This window comes from Trichosurus vulpecula, chromosome 8, assembly GCF_011100635.1.
Source record: "Trichosurus vulpecula isolate mTriVul1 chromosome 8, mTriVul1.pri, whole genome shotgun sequence".
NCBI classification, from domain to species: domain Eukaryota; kingdom Metazoa; phylum Chordata; class Mammalia; order Diprotodontia; family Phalangeridae; genus Trichosurus; species Trichosurus vulpecula.
Window position 1 is genome coordinate 231,552,379 of NC_050580.1, and position 12,363 is coordinate 231,564,741.

Here is a 12,363-nt window from a genome sequence, read left to right on the forward strand (position 1 = left end):
GCTGAAGGACCACTTCATTAGTATTTTCTAGAAAAGATCTCTGATTTGGGTATGGCTTAATTAGATGACCTTCACAGACCCTTCCAACAATAGGATTTTGCAGGGTCTTTTTGAAGGTTTTTTTTTAATACCATTTGCCTAGATCAGGGGTATGAAACCTGAGGCTTTGAGGCAACATGTGGCCCTCTAGGTCCTCAAGTGTGGCTCTTTGACTGAGTCCAAGTTTTACAGAACAATCCTTTTATTAAGGGGATTTGTTCTGTGAAGTTTGGATTCAATTAAAGGGCTGTACTTGAGGACCTAGAGGGCCACACATGGCCTCGAGGCCGCAGGTTCCCCACCCCAGTAGATGTATGGATTGTTTGATTCAGTGGGTATCTCTCCATGAAGGAAAGAGGCAGCAGGAGATGAAGGTTTCAGGGCATTCAGGGCAGATCTGATGCTAATACCTTGTTAAGTTAGGTTTGATAGGTACTCATAGGTCACGAAAAGTTAACAAAAATCAGCAAGAATTTATTAAGTCCCTATTATATGCTGGGCACTGTGTTTATCACTAAAATTTGCTTGGTCCTAATCTAACAAAAATATTCAATAAGCATGTAGTGACACAGCTTCAGTAGATATCTCTCTTCTCCCCGCCTTTGTCTCCAAATGGAGCCATATCTGGTCAGCAGGGCAGGGTGTGGTGACTCTTGGTCTCAAGACATCTAGTAAGCTAAAGGACACAGATCCCACATGGCTGGGACTTTTTGTTCCCATAGGTGGCCTGCAAGCCATGTCAATATAGTCAGGGGCTACCGGGAAGCTGTTATCAAGGGAGGCACGGCTTGGGCTTTACCCCATGACTTTATTGCCTTCTAGGGAAAAATCTAACTGAACCCGTGTGGTGGGCTCTTTAGGGGCTAGGGAACAACTGGGAAGAGATACTGTGGTAGATACTGGACTTATAACATAGGGGTAAGACCAAGCTGGAGGTGATGTGTACAGTTCCTGGGGGGAAGGAACTGGTACTTTTAATAGGCTAAGTTGCATCTATTAGCTTGCTGGAGGGTAGGATGAATCCTTTGAATATAGGAAGATAAGGGTCTGAAAGATTTATTCACTTCTTGGAAAGGTTCTGGTTCCTGGTAGTGGGTAGTGAAATCAGATATATAATTAACACCTTTCTCCATCATTGATTGCCGTCATATAAAAACTGAAAGAAAACGTCTCAGATCTAGTATAGCTAGACAGGTATTTCATAGCATCAGAGGATAAGGAATTTAGAGTTAGAAAGGATGTTATAGACCATCTACTTTAACCCATTTCACAGATGGGGAATTGAGGCCAAGAGTGGTTAACTGAATTGCCCAGCTTGAAAGCATCTGAGGTGGGATTCAAACACAGATCTTCCTGATTCCAAATCCAGCACTCTATCTACTATACTGTTGATTATTGACTGACAGCTAAGAGTTTATTTTCTTCTATGTAGGGTAGCAAGGTGGCCAAGTGGATAGGGTGCTAGGCCTGAAGTCACAAAGACTTGTATTCAGTTCTGGCCTATGACACATACTAGCTGTGTGACCTTGGTCTAGTCACTTAACTTCTGTCTATCTCACTTTCCTAAAATAGGGATGATAACAATAGCACCTACCTCACAGGGTTATTATGAGAATCAAATGAGATAATATTTATAAAGCACTTAGTACATACAAATGCTTATTCTTTGCCCTTCTAAATTAATTTAGTATATGATATGAAATTTACAACCATGCCAATCTATTAATTGCTAAGTTATTATTTATTATTAATAATAATACATTGACAATTAGATGTCATTTAAGTGACAACATGTGGTGGTGAGTGGACAATGGGGTTGTCTGCTTTTGACCCACACTAACTGTGTGATAAGAGCAAGGCACTGAACCTCTTAACTTCCTAGGCAACTATAAGTTGCAGATATTACCATTTCTGCCTTGGTGTACAGAATTTGCAGTTTGGAAATCTCCCCGCCAATGAGACCACACATCTTATTTCTCTTCCTAAGAAAAGAGATATAACTATAATATTTTTAGATTATCTAATCAGGGGTGGCTAGGTGGTGCAGTGGATAGAGTGCTGGGGCCTGAAATCAGGAAGACCTGAGTTCAAATCCGGCCTCAGACACTTACTAGCTGTGTGATCCTGGTCACTTACTCCTGTTTGCCTCAGCTTCCTTCTTGGTAAAATGCGCTGGAGAAGGCAATGGAAAACCACTCTGGTATCTCTGCCAAGAAAACTCCGAAGAGAAGTCATAAAGAGTCAGACATGATTCAAACGACTGGACAAATGATAACAAATTGTGTCATTTCCCTGCTCTTCCCAGAGAGTGCTACAGTCTCTTATAAAGTGCGTTGAACTAGTGATTGTGATACATCGTTTTCATCCTGGCTCCACCTGATTTGTGAATTAGGGCAAGTCCCTTTACCTTTCCAGCCTGTCAGGCTAGACGACCTCTCAAGGCCCTTCCACTCTAACATTTTGTGATTCTCCACTCTTGAGCACGACATAGGAGAGTCAGGGGTGTGCCAGTGAATGTTTAATAACTGACTCCCTGGGGTGGAGGGAAGTACTTATAACACACTTCTAAGTTTTATTTGTACTATTAATATTTTCTTTATTACTTTCTTAAGTCTAGACAATCAACAAAATAATAAATCAAGTCCTGATTTGTAGCCTTCACTGATTTCTGAAATGTAAATGTTCATAGAAAATTGAACAATTGGCTCTCAAGAGCCAGGATACCTCTGGATAAAGTGCTTTATTGGAAATCAGGAAAGTTAATTCAGTTGTTTTTCAGTCATGTCTGACTCTTCATGACCCCATTTGGGGTTTTCTTGGTAAAGATCCTGGAGTGATTTGCTATTTCATTCTTCAGCACATTTTACAGATGAGAAAACTGAGTCAAACAGGGCTAAGTGACTTGTCCAGGGTCACACAGCTAGTGTCTGGGGCCAGATTTGAACTCAGGAATATAAGTTTTACTATTCTAGTCACCTCACGCCTAGCTGCCTAGAAATCAGGAACACTGGGTTCAAATCTGGCCCCTGACCCTTAAGAAGCATTGTGACCACGCCCAACTCTCTGAGCGCCAATTTCCTCATCTGCAAAGTGGGGATAATAAAACCAGCATGTATGTACACATGTATGCATGTATGTATATATGTATGTATGTACACACGTATGTACGATGTGTATGTATGTATGTCTCTCACAGGATTGCTGTAAGTCACAGATGAAAGCATGTGTTCAAAATGCTTTGCAAAACTTAAGGTTTTATGTAAAATTCAGTTATTATTTCTTCTTCCCATTCCCCAAACTGAACTGTTGTCTCTTTTATATTATACAATGCACTGTATAAATGCTATTGAAAGCATTAAAGACTAGAATTTTAGGCACCTGAGTTCAAATCCTGCCTTGGACACCTACTAGCTGTGTGACCTTGGGCAAGTCAATTAACCTCTCTTAGTCCTACTTTCCTCATCTATAGAAATAGCATCTATCTCATAGGATTGCTGTGAAGTTCAAATGAGATAATAAATGTAAAGTGCTTTAGAAACCTAAAGCACTATAAACATACCGTCTGTTATTATTATTGTTCTTTTAGAAGGGGAAATTATATTACAAGATCAGTACGGAGTCAGATTTTTAGGGCACAGTTTTGCTCAACGGGAATTTGTCAAGGACACCCAATTTAATGCCACCTACCCCTTTCCACTCTGGAAAAAGGCGCTAAAGAACCTTTCCTTTTTAAAGAAAAAACTTTTTTTAGTTTGGGTATTTTTATACTTTACAGCCACCCAAAAAAATTGGTGGCATATGTCCTGTACCTGATAATGACGTCCTGTCCTCACAAGGACCCATAAAAATCTGCCATCGAAATGAGTCCGTGAAAAAAAAAGAAGCCATTTTTAGGGCATATTTGCATATCTTCCCCCTCACTGTCTGGCTTCAGTTTTCTGGGGAGTCAGGAAGATGTAGAATATTGTGCTAGTCTCTGGTCAGGCCACTGTCAAGACAGCATCTCACCCTTCCTTAAGCATGCTAATAGGTTTGCCTGGGGGAAGGCAAGGTGTAGGAAGATTGGAAAGGTAGGAGGGGGCCAGGTTATGAAGGGCTCTAAAAGGCAGAGGATTTTTTATGTGATGTATTTTTATTGTATCTTATATATATTGTATGTGTTACCTGGAGGTAATAGAGAGCTTTTGGAGTTTATTGACTAAAGGGATGATATTGTTAGACTTGTGTTTTAGAAAAATCAATTTGATAGTTGAATACAGGATGGATTAGAGAGTCTTGAGGCAAGGAGATCAACCAATAAGCTATTGCAGTAGTCCAGGCATGAGGTGATGAAGACCTGTGCCAGTGTGGTGGCCATGTCATCGAAAAAAAGGGGGCATATTGGGACAGCTAGGTGGCGTGGTGAGTAGAGCGCCGGCCCTGGAGTCAAGGGGACCTGAATTCAAATCCGGCCTCAGACACTTAGTAGTTGTGTGACCCTGGGTAAGTCACTTAACCCTGTCTGCCTCAGTTTCCTCATCTGTAAAATGGGCCAGAGAAGAAAATGGCAAACCATTCTAGTATCTTTGCTAAGAAACCCCCAAATGGGGTCACGACGAGTCAGACACGGCCAAAACGACTGAACAACGTGTGCCAGGTACTGGGCTAGTTGCTGAGGATACTAATACAAAGAATGAAATCATCTCTACCCAAAGGGAGCTTATAGATGAGGAAACTAAGGTCTAGAGAGTCATTCAGTCAATGAACAAACATTTGTGAAGCACCTACTATGTGCTAAGCACTGCGGAGACAAAGAAACATAAAAGGTAGTCCCTGCTCTCAAGGAGTTAACAGTCTAATTCAACATTCAACCAACTACATACAAACAAGCAATATGTAGGATAAATTGGAAATAATAATGGGGGAAGGCACTTGAGTTAGAGGCATCAGGAACTCTTCTTGTAGAAGGTGGGATTTTAGCTGGGACCTGAAGGAAGCCAGGAGGTGAAGATGAGGAGAAAGTATTTCATGCATGGGGGACTCCTGGAATTAAGAGGGAGAGTGTCCTTTGAGGAGCAGCAAGGGGGTCATTGTCATTGAACCACAGAGAGGTGGAGTGGTGGTGGTAAGGTGTAAGGCAACTGGAAGGGTTGGGGGCGGATCGGCTTATGAAGGGCTTTGAATGCCAAACAGAGGAATTTCTACTGTATCTTGGAGGTAATAGGGAGCCACTGGAGTTTATTGAGTGTGTGTGTGTTTGTGGGGCATGGTCAGACCTATGCTCTAGAAAGATCACTTTGACAGTTGAATGGAGCATGGACTGGAGGGGAGAGAGAGACCAACAAGGAGGCCGTCGAGGTGGAGTGACTTATCCAATAAATAGCAGAGCTGAGAGTCCTGCCCAGGTCTTCTACCTCCAAAACTAGGCCTCTTTTCCACTATATCATACTGTCCTTACTGTCCCCGATATCCCTTCCAGGTCTGATATTCGGTAACTACAGCCTGATTACCACTTACTGCCTGTTCGACTGTGTGTGTCCAGCTGCTTGTTTTGGAAACAAATTGTTTCCCTGGCTCTCTACCCCAAGTGTGTGTGTGTGTGTGTGTGTGTGTGTGTGTGTGTGTGTGTGTGTGTGTGTGTTTGTGTGTGTGCTGTACCAACTCAGTCCATTTCTGACTCAGCCTTCAGTTTGGTCAGATACTTTTCTAGACTAATCTTTCTGTCCTCGTGATACTCATCTTCACTCTGTCAGTCAGTCAATCAACATTTATTAAACACCAACTGTCTGCTAATTGCTAGAATCTTCTTGGAAGATGGGGGGAGGCAGAAGGTCACTGTTTCCTTTTCCCTTCCTAAGGAATCTTCCTTCAGTCTGGAGCATGTGGCCAGCTGTGTTCTGAGATCCATATCATAGTCCTTTGAGGGAAATAGCCAGGTTTGCCCCTTAGAATATAAGCTGTATGAAGGCAGCAGTCAGTAATTGTTAGCTACCAATTTTCCTGCTACATGGTCATGATGATGGTTGAGACTGAGAGAGGACACAGTTAGACTTTTTCTTTATTCCTTCTTCCCTCCCTCCCTTTGTTCCTTCGTTCCTTCTTTCCTTCCCTCCCTCTTTCTTTCTTCCTTTCCTTCCTTCTTTCTTTCTTTCTTTCCTTCTTTCTTTCTGACTGGGTCTCTGTACTTCACCCAGGCTGGACATGCAGTGGCTACTCACAGGCCTGGTCTCTCATCCCAATCTGCATAGGAGCTTTGACCTCCTCTGTTTCTGACCTGAGCTAGTTTGCCCCTCCTTAGGCAGCCTGGTGGCCCTCTCCCCACTCCCCAAGGGCATACCCACTACATTAATACCAAACTTAGTTTGGACACCTGATGATGGGCTTAGCCCACTGTAGCTCAGAACTCTCAAGCTTAAGAGATCCACCAGCTTCAGCCTCCCAGGTAGCAGCGATGGAGCTATGTGCCATTACACCTGACCAGACTGTATTCTTGGAGGTGATCAAGTGGTTTTTAGGCCACAGAATGAGACATCAAAGAGGTCTGGGTCATTCTGCCATGTAAAATTGAAATATAGGCAAGCTGTTCACCTGTAGCCCAGAGTCCTTGTGATGACTCCTGTGCTGTGGTTTTGAAGACTGATTTTCTCCCCACCTTTTTGTAGTTCTTTTTAGTTCCTCCATGCTTCCTTCTGCTTTCCACTTCCCTTATTCTTTCCCTCCTCTCTTCCTTCTGCAATGCCTCTATGAACATGGCCACCACGATAATAGATTCTGAATGCTTGGTTGGTGGATCTTGAAGCCAGCTGTCACCACTTTGCCCTCACTAAATCACAGAATTTCAGAGCTGGAAAGGACTTAATAAATCTCCACCTGTTCCAATCATGCCCCCCAGAAGTATACACTTTACAACTTACTTGACAAGTGGTCATCCTTTTCTTTACATGGATCCCCAGAGGGGCAATTGAGTATGGCCAGAAATTGGGAGTCTAAAAGTATCCAAACTAAAAAACTACTTTAAAAGTAAAGAAAGGGAGAAAAAAGCTTTATCATCAGATCTCTGGACTCTTGAAACTACTCTGTATTTACTTTTCTTTTTATTTCATATTGGCATATTTACATAAAAGTTGTTTCTATCCAATATAATATAAGCTCCTTGAGGGGAGGGTCTGTTTCATTTTTATCCTACCTCCCAGCATGGTGCCTGTTGAATGAATAAAAATTTTCCTGTCTTCTTCCTCAGTTCATAAGTGGTGACATACATACCAACTACACTGTTAGCACCCTTAACCTTTAAGATATCATGACTTTGAAGAAAACCAAAATTTACTTCTTTCTCGGGAAAGGTTGAGCCCCCATGTACTTCATCTCTACCTCTTAGAACCTCTGGCATCCTTCCAGGCTGAGCTTAAGAGCCACTTCCCACAAATGGCCTTCTGGGATCTCCTCAGTCATTGGCACTCTCTCCCACCTCCCCCGCAAAATTACTTTATGTTTATTTTGAACATATTTTGTATGTCTCTGCATAATGTTATTTCTACCCAGTAGAATGTATGCTACTTGAGGGCTGGGATTGTTTAGTTTTTGGCTTTGTTTTCCAGCATTTCGTATCATGCCTGTCATATAGTCCCTGCTTAATAAATGCTTGTTGAAAATCCTCTGCCAGCAGTACACGTCTCCTACTTACTCCATGTAGAGATACTGGATAAGTTCTTGTCTCTTTGGAATTTTCCACCTTGCCCCTCCATGGGCTACCTGTCCCTTCCAGCTTCCTATTATGGGTAGTCTTCTCCCCCACCCCCAATTAGAAAAGTAAGCTTCTTGAGGTCAAGGGCTGTCTTGCTTTTTTGTATTTGTATTCCCAGCACTTTGAACAGTGACTGACATGTTGTTGCTGAGTGATTTCAGTCATGTCCAACTCTTCATGACCCCATTTGGAGTTTTCTTGACCAAGATACTGGATTGGTTTGCCACTTTGTTCTTCAGCCCATTTTACAGATGAGGAACTGAGACCAACAAGGTTAAGTGACTTGCCCAGGATCACATAGCTAGTAAGTGTCTAAGGCTGGGTTTGAACTCATGAAGATGATTCCATGATGATTCTATCCACTGTGTCATCTAGCTACACGCCTGGTATATAGTAAGGGCTTAATAAATGCTTTATCTTTCCATAAAAAATTTTTAAATGCAGCTTTGTTGTAAAGCACACACATATGCATATATAATACACATACAACTTCCCTAGATGTTGTAAAATACACACATATATGTACACACACACACGAAACTTCCCTAGATGACAGCTAAAATGAATACATACTTCATGTTATTTGTGAAGCTAGCCCAGTTATCCAATTTAAGTCTCCATTTTAATATTAACAACATGATTTGAGAAGAGAAAACCCCCACTATATTCATGTTTAATTTCATAGGGAAATTGAGGTCTGGCTGTCAATATTACTCTGCTAGGATGTTTGCACTTAAGAGTAAACAGGGTTGGAATTTACATTTTCCATTTCAATAGTTCTACAGTTGTAGTCAGGGTCAGACTCTCTAAAGAGACCACCAGGGACAAGCCACTGGAGATTTGTGGGGTAACCTTCTCTTTTAGGAAAGGAAGCTGCCTTGACCTGTTGTCCTCAGAACTCTGCCTAGTGGTCTACAGTCTTAGGAATATGCCTAGAGTGTGATGGAAGCTGTCCTGCCTTGATGACAAGTCATTACTTGCACATACAGAGCACCATTTCTTCGCTTCTCTTTCATGAGTGCAGCTCACATTCCAACATGACTCTGAAATGCTCAATCGTAAAAGAGCCTCTCTTGAAGCTAGGATGCCCTCAGTGCATTCATCAATTCTAGGCTATATTTAAAAATCACAATTTATTTTAATAAGCAAAAACATTCCCCTAACATTGGCTTCAGTCCTCCAGGGTTTTTGTTGGTTTGTTTGTTTTTAATTTCTTTCTGGTATAGCGGGTAGCTCTGAACTAGAAATATGGAGACCTGGGCTCAGATTCATCTAGGTTGTAAATCCCTTGAAGGCAGAGAATGTATCTAATATTTCTTTGCTTCCTATCTCCCACACCAAACCTGCTATAATAGTAAGGAAGTTAGGAAAGGAAGAAAAAGGAATAAACATTTATATAGTGACTACTGTGTGCCAGGAAATGTGCTAATCCCTCTTACACATATGATCTCATGTGATCCTCCCAACACCACCTGTGAGGTAGGTGCTGCTACCATCCCCTGATAATAATATTACTATGTATTTTATATATACATAGACATAAATAAAATACTTGTTTTGTGGTCGAAGAAACTGAAGCAAATAGGTTAACTGACTTTCCCGGGGTCACACAGTTAGTGTCTGAGGCCAGATTTGAACTCAAGTCTTCCTGACTCAAAGCCCAGTGCGCTATCCTTTGTGCCTCACAAAGGAGGCACAAAAATGTATCTATCACACGAGAGACACTTAATAAATATATTGATCTGAAAGCTAATCAAATTGTGATCTTAGGAAAGTCACTTAACCTCTGTGTCTAAGTGACCTCATCTGTTAAGTGGGGAGAATGAGATCATAGGTCTAAGGCAGGAAGGGACATCAGAGATCGTCTAGTTCAGTTGCTTCATTTCACAGGTGAAGAAACTGAGGCCAAAGGTAGAGAAGTGACTTTCTCAAGGACACGTGGATAGCAAGTAGAAGAGCCAGGATTCAAACCCAGGTCCTTTTTTACTTCAGATCCAGCCCCCTTTCCACCGTACCATGGATAATATCGTCTGCTTTGCCTGCCTCTCAGGATTGTTCTGTGGCTCAGATAAGATAATAGCTAGCATTGTATAGCACTTTAAGGTTTGAAAAGCACTTTATTTACATTATCTTATTTGATCTGCATGACTACCCTGGGAGGGAGGTGCTATTATTATTATTCCCATTTTATAGATAAATAAATAGAGGCTGAGAGAAGCTAAGCAATACACCCATGGTCAAGTGTCTGAGGCAGGATTTGAACTCAGGACTTCCTGACTGCCAAGTTCAGCACTCTCTCTATTAGGCCCAGCAAAGCAAAAGCACCGGAAAGTATCATAAAAGAAGAAAAACAGGAGACTAAGGTGAACTGAGCAGAGATGTGTATGGGAGGGAAGGTGACAGGGCTAGGGCTAGAGGAGAATGAGGGTAGGTCAGTAGGTATGGAGTGTCTCAATGGACACTCGTCAGTCTTACTCTTTAAGAAGGGCAGTTCTTTTTAATATTAAGGAATTCCACTTTTTTGTGCTATGTCAGGTGTATGTGTTGCCGTAAAGACCAACTCTCTGGTGGACAGCAACATTGTGGGGGGGTGGGAGAGGGGTGGTGGAGGGAAGAGAGTGCCATTTTATACCTTGCCAAGCAAAGGAAGATAACCCAGTACCCTGTGCCAGCGTTGGCTCAATGCCCTCCATCAGTGTTCTGGAACAAAGGCAAAGGAGAATGTGGAAGAAGAATTGGGGAGAGTGTCAGAACATTCTATCTCTGCCTCTATCCGGATAATACCTTGGTTAGTGGCATTGGTAGCATGCTTAGCAAATTTGCAGGTTGCATAAAGTTGGGAGGGTTGACTACAACAATTAGCATAGCACCTGGCAAATACTAGGTGCTTAATAAATGTTTGCTGCCTGGATGACTCAGTCAAGATCCCAAATGATCTTGACAGGCTGGAGCATTGGGCCAGATTGAATCAGATGGAATTTAATTGGGATACATGGATTCAAAAAAATCTTATTCACAAGTGCAAGATAGGGAAAGCAGTCTTCTTGAAAAAGATCTGGGGGTGTTAGTAACCTACAAACTCAGTTTGAGTCATCAGTGTGATATGATTGCTGAGAAAGCTTATGTGATCGCAAGCAGCCTTAAGAGAAATGTAGCATCCAAGAATGAGGAGTTGATAACCTTGATTATTCTCAGCCGTAGTTAAACCACATCTGGATATTCTATTCTGGATGCTTCATGTTAGGAAGGTCATTGATCACCTGGAGAATATCCAGAGCAGCACAACCAAGATAGTGAGTAGCCTCAAGCTTTTGCTATATATGGATCACCTGAAGGAGCAGGGCATTTTTCTCCTGGAGAAAAGAAGATTTGAGGGAGTTGGGGTGGGATGGTGTTGTGTGGTGACCCAATACCTGTGTTTAAATATTTGAAGGGCTTTCATGTGGAAGAAATCTTAGCCTTGTTGTTTTGGGCCCCAAAAGGCAGTTCTCGGAGCAATGAAGAGGCAAATTTAACATTGAGGCAAGGAAAACTTCCTAACCATTTAAGTAGAATATGCTGGTTTAAGTTGTCATCCCCTTGCAGATGATATATCCTAGACCTATGTGGCCCACCCTAGTCTCTCTTCTAGGTTATGGTCTTACGCCATCAATTGCCTATTGGGCATTTCCAACTGGATGTCCTATAGGCATCTCAAACTTCTAAAATGGAACCCATTGTCCAAGAATGGGAAATTGAGAGGATTTCCATCAATTGGGGAATGGCTAAACAAGTTGTGATATATGAATGTAATGGAATGTTATTGTGCTATAAGAAATGATGACTTCAGAAAAGCTGGAAATACTTATATGAACTGATGCTGAGTGAAATGAGAAGAACCAGGAGAACATTGTATACAGTAACAGCCACAGTGTGTGATGACTGACTTTGATAGACTTAGCTCTTCTGAGCAATGCAAGGACCTAAAACAATTCCAAAAGACTCATGATGGAAAACGCCATCCACATCCAGAAAAAGAAATACGGAGTCTGAATGCAGATCAAAGCAGACTATTTTCTTTTTTTGTTTTTTTTGTCTTATGTTTTTCTTTCTCATGGTTACTCCCATTTGTTCTAATTCATCTATACAACATGGCTAATGTGAAAATATGCTTAGTATGTTTAACAGGAACGTAGAGCCTATATTGGATTTCATGCCATCTTGGGGAGGGAGGGGGAGAAAATTTAAAAAACTTATGGAAGTGAATGTTGAAAACTAAAAATAAATTAATATATTTTAAAAGAAATAATAAAATGGAACCCATTTTCTCCCTCTATTCACCCTCCCTCCCCAGGCTCCCAAATTTTCTCTCCCTTCTCATCCTGTTCCTGTCAAAGGTACCACCATCAGATTTGAAATCTTGGTAACATCCTCTTCCGTCACTCTCACTCATATTACCTTCCAAACAGTTGCCAAATATTGTTGCTTCTATTTCTGCAACTTCCCACATCCCCATTCACATAGCCCCCAGCCTGGTTTAGCCCTTCATCCCCTCTTCCTCAGATTATTGCAGTAGCAATCTTGGTCTCCCAGCCTCCTCTTCTCTCTCCAGTTCATCCTTT

General features: G+C 41.7%; 1 protein-coding gene across 1 annotated transcript in view; it reads left to right on the forward strand.

Moving 5' to 3' along the window:
- The window catches only part of JDP2 (Jun dimerization protein 2), a 75,062-nt gene that overhangs the window by 15,567 nt on the left and 47,132 nt on the right, over positions 1-12,363 (forward strand). The window lies entirely within an intron of this gene.